A 22,105-nucleotide genomic window follows, 5' to 3' on the forward strand; every position below is an offset into this window, starting at 1 on the left:
CACACTTCCTTATCAGTGGCCTCCTGGTGCAGCAAGGGGAGGATTAAGATAATTCATAGTTGGATTAAAAAGAGAAAGAGACGATGTCCCTTTTTTGACAACCTGGATGGGTTCTTGAAGCTCATTCCAGACTGAGTCTTTCAATGATAAGAGCCAGGTACTTGAGAGAAAAAATTCTAAATTCCCAAAGCATCTTTTTATATATTAAGAACCAAATCCAGAAAGACTAAACATGGAGGTTTTATTGTGGTAAAATATACACCATCTTACTCATTTTTACCATCCTAACCATTTTCAGTTCAGTAACATTAAGTACATGCAAAACGTTATGCAACCATCACCACCATCCTTCTCCGGAACTTTATCATCTTCCCAAACGGAAACTTTGAAGCAATTAAGCAACTCCTCACTCCCCTCTCCTCCCAGCCTCTGGCACCCACCCTTCTACTTTCTGCCTCTGTGAATTTGACTACTCTAGGAGCCTCATAGTAATGGAGAGTTTTGTTTTTAAGCTGTAAAATGGGAAAGGAGCAGGATGTAACATATGGGCAATTTTCCTGCCGCACAGGAATGCAGCCCATCCCACTTTCTTGGGCTGGAGAAAGAGTCTGAAGAGAGAGGGAGAGTAAGAGAGCTGAGGCTTAAGTGTGTGGCCTCTGCACCCCTCCCTGTTCCTGGAGTGAGGAACAATAGGGACCCCCAGCAGGAATCCCAGGAGGGAGGGCGCTTGCCCGGCTTCCCGCCAGCCAAAGGAGGCCACCGTGCAAACCAGAGGGCCCAGACAAGATTGTACACAGGCGTCCCCACACTCCATGTGCCACCGGAAGAGACTGAGCATCTCTCCAAAGAGCCTGAGTTCACTGGACTAAACTGTAAACTCCTGTGACCATGCTCTCCTGAAGGGATGAGGTTCATCCCTCATCACCACTGAGTAGAAATGAAACTCTTCGATAAATTGAGTTCTACTGTAGAAAATAAGGAAAGTTACTTTCCTGCACATCTGAGCTGTAAGTTTTATACCCACTACAAATACCCTGGCCCAAGAGATTGCTTCCTCTCCCTGAGGGGTTCAAAGCTAGAGTCCGACCCTTGGCTTCCCTGATATCGGCCTCGGAGCTGGGTGGGCCCCACGCAGGCGCAGAAGCTCCGCATAGAAAGTTCAGATTTTTCCCTTGGGCAGTGTGCCAGGAGCACAGGCTGCATGCACTGCCGACAGTGCTTCCTGGCACGCTGGCAAGCCGCTCGCCTCCCAGACTGCTGAGCCCACTTGCAAACGCCCGCCCCCTCTCTCCCCCGCCCCCACCCCCCCAGATCTCTAACCTGCTCCAGGAAAAATATTTTGACATGGCATGTCCCTCCTGCCATGAATTACATACAGAAGGAGCAAAGAGGAGGAAGGTGGGGTCCATAGGCCTAGGCAACCTCAGAGCAGTTCATTCCTGTGGCCAGGGTTTGGGGACGTGGGCTGCGTGCAGGGCCAGGCTGGGGGCACTGGCCCACAGGGCACATGGGAGAAGGTGGCTGGGCGCTTCCAGGGATTGGAGGTTTGGAGAGTCTGTAGGATTCACATCTATTCTCTCTCCATTTCTCTCACCTCCACCAGGTGTGAGCTCCTTGGTTATTCTGGGGTCCCCCATCCCCTGTGTCCTTCCACATGGAGTGTCTCTCCCCCTCCCCTCCCCTCCCCTCCCCTCCCCTACAGCGCAGGTGTATCTAAATCTACCCTCTCTCACCTGTAAACACCCAAAGCAGAGGCTTGCAAAGCTGGAGAAATGAGAGGCCCTACAGGCATTCAGGAACCCCTTTGGCTGAATTTTGAGCAGAACCAATGGCCTTTTTTTTCTCTCAAGGAGAGAGGAAACAAGGTATGCAGTTCAAAAGCAGTCTGGGCTCAGTCTCCCCAGGGAGGGGAGATTTGCTCCTTTCACTGAATAACCCGTGTGTGCCCCCTGCTGCTACTCACCCCACCACGTGCCACCCAGGCCCCCACCCCAGGCACGTCCTCACCAAGTGTCCCCTGTGGTCTCAGAGGCCAATGTGGATGCTCTGGGTTTCCCGGAGCTGCGGCGGGATGTTCGCAGGCTGAGGGGTGTGGGTCAGAAGGGTATTTCGGGGGGGTGGGAAGACTGAACGTCAGCATGAAGAGCACCCCCAGATTGAAAAGTAAGAGGTGGTTGACGTTGGCCTCTCAGGCTTGCCTTGGTGCTGCTGGGTTTTGCTTGCGTGTTTATTTTTGCTTTTGTGCGTTTGTATTTTTGAATCTCCACCCCATTAAAGTATGTCATTAGAGAAGCCGGGGACCCCTTTCCCTGGCTCTGAGTGTACATTCCAGCCAACATTTCTACACTAATTAGCTTCATCTTGTAACTCCTCCCAGATAGGAGCACCCTCCAGGCCTACCCTTAAAACAGTGAGGTCAAATAACAAGCGTTTTCTTTCCTTTTCCTAAGCTCAAATACATACTCCACACTGCAAGTGTTCTGAGTGTTGTAGATACAGAAAGCTGCTTCCAAGCCCTGGGGTGGGTGGTAGAGACCTGCCCCCAGCAAGGACCCCAAGTCCTCCTGCATGGGGGGACACTGTCTGGCCCTTCTGCGCCTCATTTCCTCAGGACTTGTAGACAGGTTCTCCAGTGTTTACAGAAACTTCAAAGGCTTAACAATGATAACTAAGCTTGTTTTAGTGATTCCTGTGTGCTAGGCACTGTTCTAATTCATTTGATCTTCACAACCACCTGATGAGGTAAGTACTATTGTTATCCCCCATTTCACAAATGAGAAAGTCAAGGCCCAGTAAAGATAAGGGACTTGTCCAAAGTCACTCGATGTGATGCGTAAGGGGCAGAGGTGGGACTCGAACTTGGGCCACCTTCAGAGCCACTCTCTTGCCCATGCTCAGCTGGTTAGGCTGAGAGGCAGGGATGTGGGCAATCCAAAAGGCCAACAGAGGACCCGCAAACTGCACAGCACACAGCCCTTCACGGTGTGTGGGGGAAGAGCCGCTCAACAGTGCAATGTTGCCAGACACTCTAATTTTTCAAGAGAAGCCAGAAATCTGGATATTGATGTGAAGTTTCCCAGTTAAAAATGTCATCAGCTAATTCAAATCTTATGTGAGGGGATAAAAAAACAACCCATTGTATCTCCAGTCCCCACGCAGCTCATCAGCTGCCTGCCTGTCTGTGGCCTCTGGATCAGACCAAGGAAGGTGGATTGACTTATTCTCCTAAATCAACATTCCATTGGTAGTGGCTACCTGGGGTGCAATGTTGAGAAGGTTCTGAGTGTGAGTCTGGCCTGGATGAGAAAGTGCTGAAATCCATTAGCAATGTCTGCCATGGGCACAGCCTGAAACAATGACAGCATCTATGCCGTGAGTTTTTCCCTGACTGGTTAGACACTATACAGAATGAACTAATGTTCAGTTCCTGTTCCTCCAGGACCTAATTTTTTAAGTCCCCCCATCTCACCTCATCCTGGTCCAGGTGGTAAATGTCCTAGGCACTAAGTACTGACTTTATTAACCCTCACACCAATCTTGTGGAAAGGTGTGATCACGTGTGTTTGACTCTGTTTCAGCTCCACTCCAACCAGGAACTAGAAGTCCTGCATCCTTCACTGTTGCCACCAGAAATCCAACCTATCCAGGCCCTTTGTCATCTCCCTGGGGTGTCAGTGGTCCTCAGTGAAGGGACATCACATAGCACACATTTTTTTTGCTTGACAAAAGCCTCAAAAGACTCTTCTCGGGAGCACCTTCCCCTATGACACACTCTACCCATCTCCTTTCAGGGTCTGACACTGCTTTCTCTTCCCTCGTGAGGTTTTAGAAATACCCAATTATTTATCCCTTTATGAAGCAGCCATCCTCTGTGTATACCCTTTAGACTCACTCTATCCCAATTTGCTTAAAAACAAACTTTCCCCAACAAATTGAGCCTCTCCTTAAGAGTTCTCATACCAGCTACACAGAAAACAGAACCCCCAGTCATCATGATTTCTGTAAGTCATACAGAGGCAACCCTGGAGCCACTTCAGTTGTGTGACACAGATGTGACATTTATGATATGCAGGTGGCCTTACCCACATACTGATTGTTTTTCTTCACTGCATTCCTATTTGCTTAGAGTTTCTTTCTCCTGGTTTAGTGCTTCATCTGCTCTCCTATTTTCCTTCTTCATGAAATTGGTTTTCTCAGCCAGTGATGAGGGACCTGAGAGCAGGTCCCATTTCTTTCTCTTCCTTCATTCACTCATTGGACAAATACCATTTGAGTGCCTGCTGTGGGCCAGACACTGCTCTAGGACCCCGGGGACACAGCACTGCCTAGAACAGAGGGTCCATGCTCTTGGAGCTTACCTTCTTCTCTCTTTGAATCCCGTAGCGTGGATGCCCATAAACACGCTGGTCTTGAGGATCCTTGAGGTTTCACTGGGCACAGCCACACACTTGGAACTTGCCCTGGCGTGCACTGGCTCCGTGTATTTGCCTTTGGTTTCTCCTTGTAGAGGCTTCTTTTTCTAGCTGTGCTGACACATGCCCTGAAGAAAGACCACCCTCCCCAGGCCCAGGAATTGCCACTTGATCCTAGGCTAGGCACTTGAACTTCCTTACCTGTCAAGGATGGGTAATTTCTACGTGACAGGCTGTTGTGAGCTGTGAGTGGAGTAAAGCACATCAGCATGATGCAAATGTTCCTCATTATTCAGCACAATTATGTTCAGAGATAAAAATTAAGGATCCTCCTTCCACCCCCCAGCATGTTCTTATTGCCTTGGTTCTTCCAGAGGTCTCCTTTTCCTGAGAAAGAGAAAATGCAACAGAATACAAATACCAAGGAATCAAATTCTTGGCTTTGAAGTTTCAAAATCTACTTTTAAAACTTATAAAGGAGAAAATAATCATGTAAATCTAGGATTTTGCTTGGTAAGAGTGTTTGCTAGGGTTCTCCAAAGAAAGATACAGACCAATAGCACATAAAATATGCTGTGATATAATATAATATGATATAGTAAAATATAATACATTATAATTACTTAATTCCTAATTACATGGGGAATTGGCTCACGTGATGATGGAGGCTGAGAAGTCCCAAGATCTGCTGTCAGCAAGCTGGAGACCAAGGAGGGCCAATGGTGTAGTTCTAGCCTGAGTCTGAAGCCTGAGAACCGGGAGAGACAATGATGTAACTTCCAGTCTGAGGGCAGAACAAGACTGGTGTCCCAGCCCAACAGTCCCGCTGGAGAAGCTCCATCTTCCTCAGGCTTTTTGTTCTATTCAGGTCTTCAACTGATTGGATGAGGGTCACCCACCTTAAGGTGGGGGTGGGGGGAGGACAGTTAACTCAATCTTCCAATTCAATGTTAATCATCCAAGACATTCTTACATACACACCCAGAAAAATGCTTGACCAAGAGGCTGGGCACCCTGGGACCCAGTCAAGTTGACACATAAAATTAACCATCACAAAGAGTGAGACTTTTTGAAAAAGAAATGTTTGCTGGGTTTCAAAGAGAAACTAAAGTATTCTAAAGAAATTGTAGTGTAAAGTTTATTCCCCCAAATAATAGAAGGAAGAGGACAAGAGAAGAATCCAAATAAGTCACCTGCCATGCAGACCAGATTCAGGTTGCTAAGGGCATGGGAGAAGGAGTCTGAAGGGAGAAGCCTGTGATTCTCCCTGTCCTTCCAAGGTGGCTCGGGATCAAGGGAAGATTTAAAAAAAAAAACAAAAAACACTAGATGAGTTTGGGGAAATCTAAGGTAGGGAAACCTTGTACCAGCTTCCTGGGGGGAGAGCAGTTGAGAACAAGTGGATGTGGGGATACTTGAGTGAAAGAGCCTGGTTTGGATCACCTGAAGTCCTACAGAGATTGGGAGAGTAACCAAAACCTCGTATGCCCCTGTGATGGGTATGACAGTAAGAAGAGAGTAGAAGCTGGTGGCCCAAGTGTTGCTGGGGGCGTGACAAAAACAGTCATCAGTGGCAGATTGAGCCATGCAAACCAGAGGCCAGGTAAAGGTATATTCAATCCCATAGACATTGACATGAGGAAGTGGTGGTTGCTTCAATAGATACCAGTGGAAATCAATGTTGATAGTCAACACTGAACAGTATGTATCTCAGAGGGGGCCAGCACAGGATGACTCTTGTTATGGTTAGGATAGGGTAGCTATGCTGCAGTAACAAACAGACCCCAAAACAGAGTACCTTGTTACTTGAAACTTTGTTTCTCCTTCATTTAGTTCTGATGCATTACTCCTCCTCCTGGGTAGCTCCCTTCCAAGTGATGACTCAGAGATCCAAATGCTTAGTTACGACCTCCAGGGTGGCCTCAAGCAGGAGAAAAGAGGACTGGAAAGTCATACAGAGGGCTTTTCATTGCCTTAGCAAATAAATGGCATACCTTATCTCCCCATACAGACCCTTGACCAGAACTAATCACATGACCCCAACCTAACTACAGGGGAGGTTGGGAAATGCAGTCCTCCTGTGTGCTCAGATGGAGGAAATGAAACAGGATTTAGGAAGACCTAGTTTTGTCTCTACCACCATCATGAACCAAGCATATCCTGGACATGATGATCCGTAATTTCCCTGCAGAACTGAGATGTCATCTCAGGGAGAGAACCCTAAATGGCAACAAGCTTTAATCTAAATTGAGAAATCACTGAATTCTACTGGGTTTTCATGAAAATGACTAGGTTATAATTTTTGTCATCAGGGAGAAATAGGAAACCTAAAGATAGGAAATACGTTCAGGTATAGAAAAATAAAGTCCTCTTTGGCCACATGAGAACATGAGTCATTACATTATTACATGGGTCAGGAGATTATTACATGGGTCAGGAGATTACTACAGGCTACATATGTTTATAGCTGGAAAAAATCTTACAGATTGTTGGTCAGAGGGCGGGTAGCATAGAGGTTCAGTGCATTGGCTCCTAGGTTCAAATCTGAGCTCTGCACCTCGCTAGCTGGTGTGAAGGTTAAATGGGATCAAATGGGGAAATGCTCAGCTCCGGGCTGGATACATCATAAGGCTGAAATAAAGGATAGCAGTTGTAAACATCCACAGCTGAAATTAAGATCCAGAGATTTTAACTTTCAGTCTGATGTTTTTCCATTACTCCTACCCCCAAAAGCTCTTGGCATCATGTTTCCACAGCTAAGATTAATGATACTGATAAGAATATCTTCAAAGTTCTCATCATGAGAGAAATAACTATGCTAGGTGATGGACGTTAACTAGTCTTATTGTGGTGATCATTTTGCAATATATACACATAGTAAATCATGTTATACACCTAAAACTAATATAATGTTATACGTCAATTATATTTTATTAGAAGAAGAAGAAAAAGGAGAAGAAGGAGGAGGATGAGAAAAACTACTATTAACTGAGCTCCTGCATTGTGCCAGGCATTTTATACAACTCACCTAATTCAGTCCTTAAAAACAACTCTGTGAATTGGGCATCACTGTCACCATTTCATAGACACTTGGCACTTACAGAGGTTGAGTTAACCTGTGCAAGGACACTGGGGGAGTTCTAAAACTTACCACACTGAGATCCAACCCTGGCTCCACCATGCACTGACTGTCAAACCCCCAGCAGGCTACCTCAGCATGCTAAAATTTACTTTCTCTGCCTGTAAAAGAAGAATAGAGATAATACCCACCTCAGGGGAAAAGAAAAAAAATCCACAAGTTTCCTGACCTTCCTCCACCTAAGAGGTGGGGTCTCTGCCCCCTCCCCTTGAATCTGGGTTGACCTTAATGACTCGCTTGTGATCAATAGAATGAAGCTCAACTTCCAAGGCTACTCAGAAGAGGCTATGTGGTTTCTGCCTGGTTCCCCTGGGACACTTGCCTTTGGAGCCCTAAGTTGTTGTTATAGGTTGAATTGTGTACCCCCAAATTCATATGTTGGAGTGCTAACTCTCAGTACCTCAGAACGTGACCTCCTGGAAATAGGGTCTTTGTAGAGATAATCATGTTAAAATGAAGTCAGTAGGTTGGCTCCTAATCCAATAAGACTGGTATCCTTACGGAAATTTAGACACACACACACACAGAAGACAGTGTGAAGACACAAGAAGACAGCCATCTGTAAGCCAAAGAGAGAGGCCTGGAACAGATCCTTCGATCACGTTCCTCAGAGAGAACCAACTCTAACAGCACCTTGAATGTGGACTTCCATCCTCCAGACTGTGAGATAATCATTTTTGTTGTTCTAAGCTACTGAGGTTGTGGTACTTTGTTACAGCAGGCATAGCAAACAAATACAGTTGTTGTGTAAGAAGGCAGACTCCCCTGAGGCCTCCATGCTGTTAGGAAGCCCAGGCCACAGAAGGAGGCCACAGGTATGTATTCTGGTGACAGCCCTGCTGAGGTTTCAGCTGACAGCCAACATCAACCATCGGACACGTGAGCCAAGACACCTCCAGATGATTCCTGCCACCAGCTATAGATCCCCCCACCCCCAGGTTTACCCACATTTTTGAGTGTTCCCAGACAAGACCCCAGATATCATGGAGCAAGTGGACCCTTCTTACTTGTAACTAAATTCTGTCTGAATTCTCGACCCACGGAATCTATGTGCATAATAAAATAGGTTGTTTTTGTTTTTGTTTTTTGCGGTACGCGGGCCTCTCACTGTTGTGGCCTCTCCCGTTGTGGAGCACAGGCTCTGGACGCGCAGGCTCAGCGGCCATGGCCCAGGGGCCCAGCCGCTCCGTGGCATGTGGGATCTTCCCGGACCGGGGCACGAACCCGTGTCCCCTGCATCGGCAGGCGGACTCTCAACCACTACGCCAACAGGGAAGCCCTAAAATAGGGTTTTTAGGCCACAAGTTTTGAGGCTCTGTGGAGCAACAGGAATAGGAACAGCCTCACAGATAGTGAGCCAAAGCTGGGGCTCCCTGACTCCAGAAGGCAGACCTTCTCCGGAAGCAAGCTCAGCAGCCTTGCTGTCTCAGAGGATGTCTGGGTAGGAGGGTTTTTGCTGAGTCTTGTCTCTGAGCAAGCAGGGCTGGCCCACGTGGGCTAGACTCTGGTTGACCCATGAGGACTCTCTGGCCTCTGAGGAAGCCAGCTCCCCTCAGCCTTCTTCAGGTTCCGAGAGCAGGCCAGGATCCCAAAGGCAGCCATAATGTCTGGTCTTTTCAAGGTCTGATCACCTGGTTGAGGGTTAGAACTGTAGGTATCACTTGACCCTGTTCCCGTGGTCATTTTGCAGATGGTTGTAACCGGGAGAGCTGCTGTGAAGCAGAATATAATCCGGGTGTCTGACTGCCTGGGTTTAAATTCTGGCTGTTCAGTCTCTACCTGTATGGTCTAGGTCAGTTATATAACCTCCCCACGCCTGTTTCTTCATCTGCAAAATGGGAAAATAGTAGCACCCACCTTGTAGGGATTCTCGGGAGGCTCACCCAGGACATTCTCATGGGAAGCACGGAGCTGGGGCCTAGCACGTAGTCAGCCCACAGCATATGGGCACTATCCCTGCCATTCATCAACAGCAACTCTTTGCTTGTAGGGATTTATTTGCTCTCTCCAATGCGGACTGGTTTAGTTCCTGGGAGCTTCCCTGTAAAGGGGAGAATGTAGCTTAAAATAACCCCAAGAATGTTGAGCTCTTTCAGAAGTTAACTTTAAAAAATTAATAAAGATTCCAGACAAACCTAGGGTAGCATTGTTATTACTGGTTTGTTGTTGTTGCTCTGAACAGCCTTGAAGACTCCCAGCTTTGAAGCTGCAAAGGGTGGCAATTAGCCTCTCCTGAAAGTCCTTGCAGCAGTAAAGCCTTGGCACAGGGCGTAGGGCTTCACTTCCTTCCCCATTTTGTGGCCACCGCGTCCGCCTGCATCCCCACCACGGCCTAGGCAGGAGCGGCGGGAGGGCTGCGTAGTCTCCTCGGCTCACTGCTGCAGGAAACGCTGCCTGCCGCCCTGATGACTCCCAGAAAAGAAGGCGGATGGCGTGACTCAAAGTGTCTCCTCCCCCCCAACTCAGCACGCTGCACCCACACAAGCCCCCTCCTCTGAGGGTGAGACTGAATCACAGCTCAGGGTTCTGGGATGCTTCTGGGCCTCTTTCCCAGCGCTGGCCTGGCCAGAAGATCTGACTGCAGGGTGCCTTCATGGATCGGAGCTAATTCCCCTCTAAGCAGCAGCCTGCCCCTCGGCGGCACTTTGTCAGAAACCATCTCTGGGCAGGCAGCTGGCAGGAGGCTGCTGGCTGCTCAGTCTCCCTCCTGCTCCACTCAGGGCAAGGCTTGTCCAAATATTTGGCTTGATCCTGCTTTCTGATTCATCATGTGCAGGAACCTCTGTAATTTCATCTACTGCGTGACTCAGACAAGGGCTCAGCACAAGTGCTGAGCACCCAGGGCCGGAGCCGCAGCCAACACCCGCTGCTCCCGGCCAGCCCTGGGGTTTGGGGAGCATTGCCGGGGCTCCCTAGACTGCCTAGCTTCAGATTAAATCTCTTTTGTCTGAGATGATTAATGGAGCCTCAAACACGCCTCAGCGCAAGGGTGTGAGGTGCACTTTGTACCTTTTCCAAGTTTTTTTTATATGCTAAATCCATTTGCATCTCATAAATTATATTGGCTTCAAAATGAAATGTTCCTGACAGCAGCATACAGGGTGTAGGTCCCACCAAAACATTTTCTCTTGTCGTCCCCTCTCCCGCTCTGAGACCCTAGGAGAAATCAGCTTGTCTTCCAGAGGGGGAGGGGAGGCAGCAGAATGACCTAGATTCCAAATCTGCAAGACAGGTAGAGCCAGCTCTCCTGTCTTCTGAAGGCTGATGTCCATGGGGTCCCGGGGTTTCGGAAGAAGCCAGCAGGATGAAGCTCTCTCCTGTTCCTGCTTGAACCCTCTCCTCTTATGGGTGACATGGTCGTTTTCTCCTTCTGCAGGTTTGTCCTGTTAGGAAAGGCCACAAGCTGGGCTGGTGGGGCCCCTGATGCTCCCTGGGTGGGGAATGGGGGAGGGGTGCAGTTGACAGCAGAGGTGTGTGGGGCAAGGGAAGGGAGCCTCTAAAGAGCAGGGAGGAGTGGAGATGGCAGTTCAGATACCGGGGTCTCCAATAGCCAGAGACAATGGAATTTAAACTTTCCACCACCTTCTAGCTTTGTGGCTTTTGGCAAGTTACTTGCCCTCTCTGAGCCTCTGTTTCTTCTTCCATTCATTCATTCAATGCCTATTTTCAGAACACTTTATATCAGGCCTAGTCCGCCCCCTGGCACTTACATTCTGACACTCTACAGCTGCGTGCATATGTACCATGCCAGGCGGAGGGAAATACTAAACAGAAGATGAGATGTGGGTTGGTGAGCCCTTGTGCTCTGCTGTTTTGGGCTGAGGCTGGGAAGATGAGGGCGTCCAGCCCAGGGGACTGATGCAGGCAACAAGGCAGGAGGGACCAGAGAGAGCGACCATGAAGCAGGACAGTGCCTGTGCCACACACAGTGGGAGCTCCGTAAACGTCGCTGCCGACATTATTATTATTTGACAGCTGGCAATGCCCACGGCAATGCGCTTGGGGTGAGGATGCAGCAAGCTGGGAGGAAGATGGCTTTAAAGCCAGGGTAACACTGGTGCACTGCGATGGGTGACCTGTCATTTCCCACCACTCCACGCTCCCTGCATTCTGGCCTCCAAAGCATAAGCAGGCTTCACTTCACACGGCGTCCCAAAGGTCAGCTGGCTAGGGTTTCATGAGCAGGCATTCCAGGCCTGGGGCCTGCACAGGGAGCACTGTGCCCACAGTCAGGCCTCCAAGTTCCCGTCCAGGACCAGCTGCCGGAGCTTTGGCCCATCCCAGTTGGCCTCAGGGGTGCTGAGGCAGCTGCTGCCAGGCAGGGGCGGGGTGGGCGAGGGAGGAGAGAAGAAGGCCCCAGGGCAGCTGTCCTCGCCATCAGAACCTGAGCCACACTCGGGCCAGGGAGCCACAGTCTGGGGCACTCCAATCTCTGCAGGGAGGGGACACTGAGTGCATATACATGTATATGCAAATTATATAAACACATATACATACATATATGTGCTTCCTTTAACTTATACGTTTTTACGATTTTATTTCATTTAATGTTCCAAGATTCTGGGCAGTGGCTGTTGCCTGTCCCCATTTTATAAGTAAGGGAAAATGAAACTCATGGAGGCCCAATAAGCAAATGGCAGATTTGAACTTTGGTTCCCAAAGTTCAAATCCCACATTCTGCGTGCCTTCCGGCAATGGCCACAAAACAGGAGGACCCAGCAGGGACATTAGTTGGGCCCCTCTTCCGATCACAGATTTCATCATGTTCCCTGAGAGACACAAAAGGAAATTTTTGTGTCTCCTGTTTTTAAGGTTGAAGAAGAGTCAATAGCAGGGAACGGAGTTTAAATAAGGCCCCCCTCTGGCCTCACAGCCCGCATCGCGAGGCCGGCACAGCGGCCCTGCCCATCCGTAGTCCCTGCACTCAGGCTCTCGCAGGAACTTGTGGAGCCCACACTCAGTGCTTTCCACCACCTGCCTCTTCCCCTGTCACTTCTGGACACTCTCAGGTCTGCGTCTGCCTCCCCCAAAGGCATAGCTTGTGGCATTCATCTTGGTGTCCCACAGAGCCAGGCACAGTGAACTGCCACGGGTGGGGGTCCCCTCTTGTTTCTTCACCTTTATTTCCATTAGTGCAATGAGAGTGCACTGCAAACCAGGCCAGGGCACGGCTTGGAAGACCTGTCCTCAGCATGGAGGCTCAGCTGAGAAGCACAAGCAGCCGTGGCCAAGAGGGCAGAGGCAGCCGTGCAGAAGACTGGAAAGTGACAGCAGAGAGCCCACCCGGCCTCCTCGGCGGCAGCCGGCCACCTTGCAACAGAACAATTCCTCTAAGTGGGACTGGAGCACAGCCACAAAGCAGGGGAAGCCCTTCTGATGCGGGTGGAGGAGCTTTACAGAGAGAAATGACGGTAGCCCTTACATCTTGGGGAAGTTTAAAGACAACCCAGAGAATGAAATCTTAGATTCTACCTTCCTGAAAGGCTGAGGCTAGGCATAATTCTCTGCTTGTTTTCCCCTCTTTTGTATTGGGGAAATGTTCCTGGCAACACTTGTATCTGTGGTTTTATTGTCATCTGCTTTGGAAATGGGCAGGGTATCAATCAGTCAGTGAAATTTTAAAATGTAGCTCTTTGATCTAGCATCGAAGCAGACAAAGAAGAAACAGGCACTTCATAAATGCCTTTGGAAGCTTGTGATTTGCGTGGGGCTTCCAGTAAAAGGCAAAGTCTCTGCTTTGAGATTACACACACTGAACCCAGGGTGGTCCTCGGGCCTCTGGTCACAGCATGAGCAGTCCTGGTGGGGATTGATCTGCAACCCTGGTGCTCGCAGCTGCTGGGGATCATTTGCACCATGGCCATTTCTGGGACCCAGCAGGAAAGGGGGGAGGCTCCTTGCTGCAGCCAGCAATATATGTGCTCCCTTGATCACTCCTCTAGAAAAGAGGGCAGGAGGGGTGGACGCAGAGCAGCCCTGCCCCTCCCTCTTACTCCCCATCCCTTGGATTTTTGCAGCTATTGGCTTCCCCAGGTCTTCCTTCTGTACACAACAGAGGTCTGACAGTACTGGGGAGTCAGGGCTCTTGGGACAGCCCACCCCATGAAGCCAGGTGAAGGCTGGTTTGCCTGTCTCCTTGCCGGGCACAGGGTTTCACACTGTCACAGTGCAGGGCTTGGAAGAGCCAGCTCCAGAGACAACGGGTTCCCAGGAAGGATTGTGGAAACTGGCCAAAGGTGAAACAGAAGGCTTTAAATATGCGAGTCCAGTTGTGGAGGGAAACAAGTGTGATGACAAGGCAGCCACCTGCCATCCTTGCTCTGTTTAGGAGGGCAGCATGATGAAAACCTTTATGTGAGGTCAAGGTCAACACACAATCCTGAGTCATTAGTCAGATGTAGATTAGTGAGTTAATACCGAACAGTCTTGGCAGATGAATTACACCCAGAAGCTGTGTATGAGTCCTTGGAGTTGACATTGAAAGGTTCAGTTATAGAGAGAGTGATGTCTGCTTCATTCTGATAGGGCTCAATTATTGTGATAAACATCCTTGGAGTTTAACTCTTTCATTTCACCTAGAGTTGGAATGAGGATCTCAACATCAACTGGATATAAGACTAGTCCCTTCTCTCCTCAGCCCCTCTGGGATCCTTGGGGAGGCTCCTTGAGCAGCAAAAGTCTAGTATTCAAAAGGATGCATCCTTCTCACCTGGGATTGCCAGGACACTTTTGTCCAAAGTGACAGAAGCCCAGGTCAAACAAGCCTATGAAATTTACTGGGAGGAATTTGGGTGATATCTTCGAATCAAGATGAAATCGGACAACTGGGCCCCAAGAGAGGTGGGAACCAGGCCTAGAAGGTGCCGAGAGTGCAGGAAGCTACTCCCTATCTGTCTTACTTGCCTCTGCTTCTTTCCACCAGCCCATCTTCTGCGATGCCCTGTGCACGTAGGGGGTGGAAGGTGGTTGCAGCACAGCTCCTGAGTTTATATTCCCTCTCTTTACAGGACCAACCAGCTTCACCCAAGAACGAATTAGTCCAACCATCTGGGGTCAGGGAGACAGGGTTGTGTGTGTAGATACTGCTGCCAGGGGCCCTCTTCTGTAGGTGGGTTGATGGAGGGGTTCAGCACTCAGAGAACAGCATCACTGAGCAGGGAGGACACTCTGAAAGGAGATGTGTCCTGCTCCAGAGACTAAACTGGCCCTCGCTTCCCTGATGCCAGGACCAACTTGATGGAATCCTGGGAGGCAGGAGGCCCGACTTGCCTACCCCTACGTTCTCAGGTTCTCTCTCTTTATTACAACTTACTTTAGTAAGGAATCTGGAGTGGCCTTTTGCAGCCTTCTCATTTTCTCATGCAATGCAAAGCTTGGTTCTCCCACATGTGCCTCAGACATCCTCACCCGGGCAGGACTTGGAGCACTGAGATCACTTCCTCTCCCCTTGAATCCTCCCTTCCATAGGGGTCCATGTGGTGTGGTGGAAAGTGCATAATTGGATGCACTTTCCTGGATTCCTACCTACACTCTGCCACTTACTAAAGCCTGACTTTTCTAAATCTTGGTCTTCTTTTCTGTAAAATGGGGATAGTAAGTGGCATGTTCCCCTCAGGGTTGTTGTAAGAACTTGAGATCAAGTATGTTAGAGCCTTAGTTCACTTAGCTCAGTTCCTGGCATGTAGAAGGTGCCCAGTATAACGCAGTCCCCCCCGCTGCCACCTGAGGTCATCCAAGGGCAACAACATTGTTCTCCCTGCCCCTTCCCCACCAGGGCAACTTTTAGCCAAAGTCCTAATGGCAATTAGTGCCATCCACAAGGAGACCAAGGCATTACCACTGAGGTGTGGTACTTGGGAGAACTGGGTGTCATAAACATTTATACAGGCCCATCCATTTATAGTCATGCACGACATCCTGACCCAGTGCCTCAAAGAGTGGAATGGATATAACATTCCCCTGAAGCCACCATCTGAGACAGATTCTGGGAGTCTGGGCCATGGAAACTCTTCAATTTTTCAGCTTTGATAGATGATTCAAACCTAGTAGAACTCAGACCACATAGAGAGAATGAAGAAAGAAGCCCACAGGGCCGAGTGGAATTTCTCAAGAATCTTCTCCGAGATTCTGAAGAGCCAAGGGGCTTCCATCCTGTCTCCAACATGGCCACAGCCCACCCATTACCAAAGCCCTTTGGAAGGGGCTGAAGAGAGAAGGAGGGTCATGGGCTTGAAGTAAGACTGGAGAAACAGACTCAGGGCCCTGCAAGGGGGGGTGGGGGGTGGATGGCAGAGTCCAGCATTTCTATTCATGTTTGTCTGCCCCTCTCAAGAGTCAAAGTCTCAGGACACAAGGTAAAGATAGTTTTTACCTTTCAAAAAGTGTTGTGGGCAGGGTCTTTTGGCTGAGAACTTCTCCAAGATGTCACCAAGGGAAATCATGGTCCTGTGACCAGAGAGAGGGCCATGGCTGTTTGGTGACCAAAAACCAACAAAGGTGCCCCACATCAAGTCCTGTTCATTCTGCCTACAAAATATTCTTCAGATATATTTCTAATATATTTCTCCAAACCATACCTGCCTTTCTGATTCCCTGACCTCTACCTTATCACATGGTGCCTTAGCTGCTGCAGCAGTGGCCCTCCAATTGTCCCCCGTCTCTTCCCCTTCTCCTCCACCAAGCTGCCAGAACTCACCTCTGGAAACATACACCGACCTGGTGACTCTCCAGTGCAGAAACCTTCGATGGCTCCCAACTAGAGAATGTCACCATGGACCCCAAGCTTGCTGACTGACTTCATGCCCTCACTTCCAGTTTCAGCCACAGGTTATCACCTACCTCCATGCCTTGGTCCATGCTGATCTTTTCATCGAGAAAACCACCTGTTCTTGCTTTACCAAGCTCACTCTTACTCATCATTTTTCAAGACCCCGGTCAAACATGGTCTCTTCTCTGAGGCTCTCCCAGGCCCCCAGCACCTGTGATTGTAGGATCTCACTGCACCCTAGTGACTTGACTGCCGTTGGTCTCCTGCCTGGACGGTGAGATCCTGGAAAGCAGGCACTTTGGCTGCCCAGAGCCTATTGCAGAGCCTGGCACAGTGGCTGGGTGTCTCCTGAAATCCAGGCTCGCTGGCCCCTCCTGCCCCTCTGCTGAGTTCCTGGTGCTGCCTGAACCAAGAGGAAGGAAAATCCCAGCCGGCGCCATTTCCTGTTCTCCACATCCGTGCAGATCTTCCTTGTCCCAAGTTTTTCCTCTCCAGAGAGCTCCTTATCTGAGGAGGGTCCAGCGCACAGCAGCAGGCCCGGAGGAGCTGTCCTGCCAATTTCCTGCCTTGGCCACTGTGGATTTAAGTCAGAAGGTCTGAGTTTGGAGCCAAGCACTGAACCTCTTCCCAGCTTGGTGACCCTGGCCATTGCTTTCACCTCTGCTAAGCCTCAATTTCTTAATTTATAAAATGAAGTGTTTTCTTTTTTTTTTTTTTTAGCACAAATTTGTTGTTACAAGTAAAAGTTTGTCTCCCAACCAATCTCTTTCCCCATGAGGAATGACTATTAACACTTTACAGCTTATCTATCCAAACTTTTTCCGTGCATTTACAAACATACTTCAAATATATCATTTCGTGGAAAAAGAATAACATATACACACTCATCTATGCCTGGCTGTTTTTACCCAACTGGTCTGATGCCCCCTTCATTAGAATTCCCTTTCTTTGTAACAGCTGCTTGTCTTACAGTATACGAATGATTTGTAGTTCATTTAGAGAGGCTCCTAACAATAGACATTTAAACCGCTCTCCTTAAAAAAATTTGTTATTACAGTTTTTATTTTGTGATAATTATAGATTCACATGCAGTTGTAGAAATAATACAGAGAAATATTATGTACACTTTACCCAGTTTCTCCTGATGGTGATGGTGACGTCTTTCAAAACTACAGTCAGTACAATATCACCACCAGGATATTGACATTGCTACAGTCAAGATGCAGAACATTTCCATCACCACAAGGGTCCCTCTATTTGCCCTTTTTTAGCCACACCCACTTCTCTCCCATCCTCACCTCCACTCCCTCCCCCAACCCATCCTTTACCCCTGGCAACCATGAATCTATTTTCTATTTCTATAATTTTGTCATTTCAAGAATGTTATACAAATGGAAGCATGAAGAATGTAAATTTTGTTTTCTGGATTGTTGATTTTTTTTTCCATTTAGCCTAATTCCCTGAAGATTCATGCAGGTTCTCCGATGTATCAGTAGTTTGTTCCTTTTTATTGCTGAGAACTGTTCCATGGGATGTATCTGCCACAGTTTATTTAATCATTCACTTTTGAAGGACATCTACAGTTTTCGGATTTTACCAATGAAGATGCTAGAGACATTTCTGTACGGAATTTTGTGGAAATATAAATTTAATTTCTCTAGGATAATTGCCCAGGAGTGCAAATGTTGTATGGCAGTTGTATGTTTAGTTGTTTTTTTTTTTACGTCTTTATTGGAGTATAATTGCTTTTCAATGGTGTGTTAGCTTCTGCTTTATAACAAAGTGAATCAGTTATACATATACATATGTTCCCATATCCCTTCCATCTTGCATCTCCCTCCCTCCCACCCACCCTATCCCACCCCTCTAGGTGGTCACAAACCACCGAGCTGATCTCCCTGTGCTATGCGGCTGCTTCCCACTAGCTATCTATTTTAAGTTTGGTAGTGTATATATGTCCATGCCACTCTCTCACTTTGTCACAGCTTACACTTCCCCCTCCCCATATCCTCAAGTCCATTCTCTAGTAGGTCTGTGTCTTTATTCCGGTCTTACCCCTCGGTTCTTCATGACATTTTTTTTCTTAAATTCCATATATGTGTGTTAGCATACGGTATTTGTCTTTCTCTTTCTGACTTACTTCACTCTGTATGACAGACTCTAGGTTCATCCACCTCATTACAAATAGCTCAATTTCGTTTCTTTTTACGGCTGAGTAATATTCCATTGTATATATGTGCCACATCTTCTTTATCCATTCATCTGATGATGGACACTTAGGTTGTTTCCATCTCCTGGCTATTGTAAATACAGCTGCAATGAACGTTTTGGTACATGACTCTTTTTTTTTTTTTATTAGTTTCTGCTTTATAACAAAGTGAATCAGTCATACATATACATCTGTTCCCACATCCCTTCCCTCCTGCGTCTCCCTCCCTCCCACCCTCCCCATCCCACCCCCCCAGGCGGTCACAAAGCACCGAGCCGATCTCCCTGTGCTATGCGGCTGCTTCCCACTATCTATCTACCTTACGTTTGGTACTGTATATATGTCCATGCCTCTCTTTCGCTTTGTCACAGCTTACATTTCCCCCTCCCCATATCCTCAAGTCCATTCTCTAGTAGGTCTGTGTCTTTATTCCTGTTTTACCCCTAGGTTCTTCATGACATTTTTTTTCTTAAATTCCATATATATGTGTTAGCATACAGTATTTGTCTTTCTCTTTCTGACTTACTTCACTCTGTATGACAGACTCTAGGTCTATCCACCTCATTACAAATAGCTCAGTTTTGTTTCCTTTTATGGCTGAGTAATATTCCATTGTATATATGTGCCACATCTTCTTTATCCATTCATCCGATGATGGACACTTAGGTTGTTTCCATCTCCGGGCTATTGTGAATAGAGCTGCTATGAACATTTTGGTACATGTCTCTTTTTGAATTATGGTTTTCTCAGGGTATATGCCTAGTAGTGGGATTGCTGGGTCATATGGTAGTTCTATTTGTAGTTTTTTAAGGAACCTCCATACTGTTCTCCATAGTGGCTGTACCAATTCACATTCCCACCAGCAGTGCAAGAGTGTTCCCTTTTCTCCACACCCTCTCCAGCATTTATTGTTTCTAGATTTCTTGATGATGGCCATTCTGACTGGTGTGAGATGATATCTCATTGTAGTTTTGATTTGCATTTCTCTAATGATTAATGATGTTGAGCATTCTTTCATGTGTTTGTTGGCAGTCTGTATATCTTCTTTGGAGAAATGCCTATTTAAGTCTTCTGCCCATTTTTGGATTGGGTTGTTTGGTTTTTTGCTATTGAGCTGCATGAGCTGCTTATAAATTTTGGAGATTAATCCTTTGTCAGTTGCTTCATTTGCAAATATTTTCTCCCATTCTGAGGGCTGTCTTTTGGTCTTGTTTATAGTTTCCTTTGCTGTGCAAAAGCTTTGAAGTTTCATTAGGTCCCATTTGTTTATCTTTGTTTTTATTTCCATTTCTTTAGGATGTGAGTGAAAAAGGATCTTGCTGTGATTTATGTCATAGAGTGTTCTGCCTATGTTTTCCTCTAAGAGTTTGAGAGTTTCTGGTCTTACATTTAGGTCTTTAATCCATTTTGAGTTTATTTTTGTGTATGGTGTTAGGGAGTGATCTAATCTCATACTTTTACATGTAGCTGTCCAGTTTTCCCAGCACCACTTATTGAAGAGGCTGTCCTTTCTCCACTGTACATTCCTGCCTCCTTTATCAAAGATAAGGTGACCATATGTGTGTGGGTTTATCTCTGGGTGTTCTATCCTGTTCCATTGATCTATATCTCTGTTTCTGTGCCAGTACCATACTGTCTTGCTTACTGTACCTTTGTAGTATAGTCTGAAGTCAGGGAACATGATTCCTTCAGCTCCATTTTTCATTCTCAAGATTGCTATGGCTATTGGGGTCTTTTGTGTTTCCATACAAATTGTGAAATTTTTTGTTCTAGTTCTGTGAAAAATGCCAGTGATAGCTTGATAGGGATTGCATTGAATCTGTAAATTGCTTTGGGTAGTAGAGTCATTTTCACAATGTTGATTCTTCCAATCCAAGAACATGGTATATCTCTCCATCTATTTGTATCATCTTTAATTTCTTTCATCAGTGTCTTATAATTTTCTGCATACAGGTCTTTTGTCTCCTTAGGTAGGTTTATTCCTAGATATTTTTGTTTGTTTGTTTCAATGATAAATGGGAGTGTTTTCTTGATTTCATTTTCAGATTTTTCATCATTAGTGTATAGGAATGCCAGACATTTCTGTGCATTAATTTTGTATCCTGCAACTTTACCAAATTCATTGATTAGCTCTAGTAGTTTTCTGGTAGCATCTTTGGGATTCTCTATGTATAGTATCATGTCATCTGCAAACAGTGACAGATTTACTTCTTCCTTTCAGATTTGGATTCCTTTTATGTCCTTTTCTTCTCTGATTGCTAAGGCTAAAACTTCCAAAACTATGTTGAATAAGAGTGGTGAGAGTGGGCAACCTTGTCTTGTTCCTGATCTTAGTGGAAATGCTTTCGGTTTTTCACCATTGAGGACGATGTTGGCTGTGGGTTTGTCATATATGACCTTTATTATGTTGAGGAAAGTTCCCTCTATGCCTACTTTCTGGAGGGTTTTTGTCATAAATGGATGTTGAATTTTGTCGAAAGCTTTCTCTGCATCTACTGAGGTGACCATATGTTTTTTTCCTTCAATTTGTTAATATGGTGTATCACGTTGATTGATTTGCATATATTGAAGAATCCTTGCATTCCTGGAATAAACCCCACTTGATCGTGGTGTATGATCCTTTTAATGTGCTGTTGGATTCTGTTTGCTAGTATTTTGTTGAGGATTTTTGCATCTATATTCATCAATGATATTGGTCTGTAGTTTTCTTTTTTTGTGACATCCTTGTCTGGTTTTGGTATCAGGGTGATGGTGGCCTCGTAGAATGAGTCTGGGAGTGTTCCTCCCTCTGCTATATTTTGGAAGAGTTTAAGAAGGATAGGTGTTATCTCTTCTCTAAATGTTTGATAGAATTCACCTGTGAAGCCATCTGGCCCTGGGCTTTTGCTTGTTGGAAGATTTTTCATCACAGTTTCAATTTCAGTGCTTGTGATTTGTCTGTTCATATTTTCTATTTCTTCCTGATTCAGTCTTGGCAGGTTGTGCATTTCTAAGAATTTGTCCCTTTCTTCCAGGTTGTCCATTTTGTTGGCATAGAGTTGCTTGTAGTAATCTCTCATGATCTTTTGTATGTCTGCAGTATCAGTTGTTACTTCTCCTTTTTCATTTCTAATTCTATTGATTTGAGTCTTCTCCCTTTTTTTCGTGATGAGTCTGGCTAATGGTTTATCAATTTTGTTTATCTTCCCAAAGAACCAGTTTTTAGTTTTATTGATCTTTGCTATCGTTTCCTTCATTTCTTTTTCATTTATTTCTGATCTGATCATTATGATTTCTTTCCTTCTGCTACCTTTGGAGTTTTTTTGTTTTTCTTTCTCTAATTGCTTTAGGTGCAAGGTTAGGTTGTTTATTTGAGATGTTTCCTGTTTCTTAAGGTAGGATTGTATTGCTATAAACTTCCCTCTTAGAACTGCTTTTGCTGCATCCCATAGGTTTTGGGTCGTTGTGTCTCCATTGTCATTTGTTTCTACGTATTTTTTGGTTTCCTCTTTGATTGCTTCAGTGATCACTTCGATATTAAGTAGTGTATTGTTTAGCCTCCATGTGCTTGTATTTTTTACAGATCTTTTCCTGTAATT

The sequence above is a fragment of the Mesoplodon mirus genome, assembly GCF_964341445.2.
Source record: "Mesoplodon mirus genome assembly, chromosome: 4".
NCBI lineage: Eukaryota > Metazoa > Chordata > Mammalia > Artiodactyla > Ziphiidae > Mesoplodon > Mesoplodon mirus.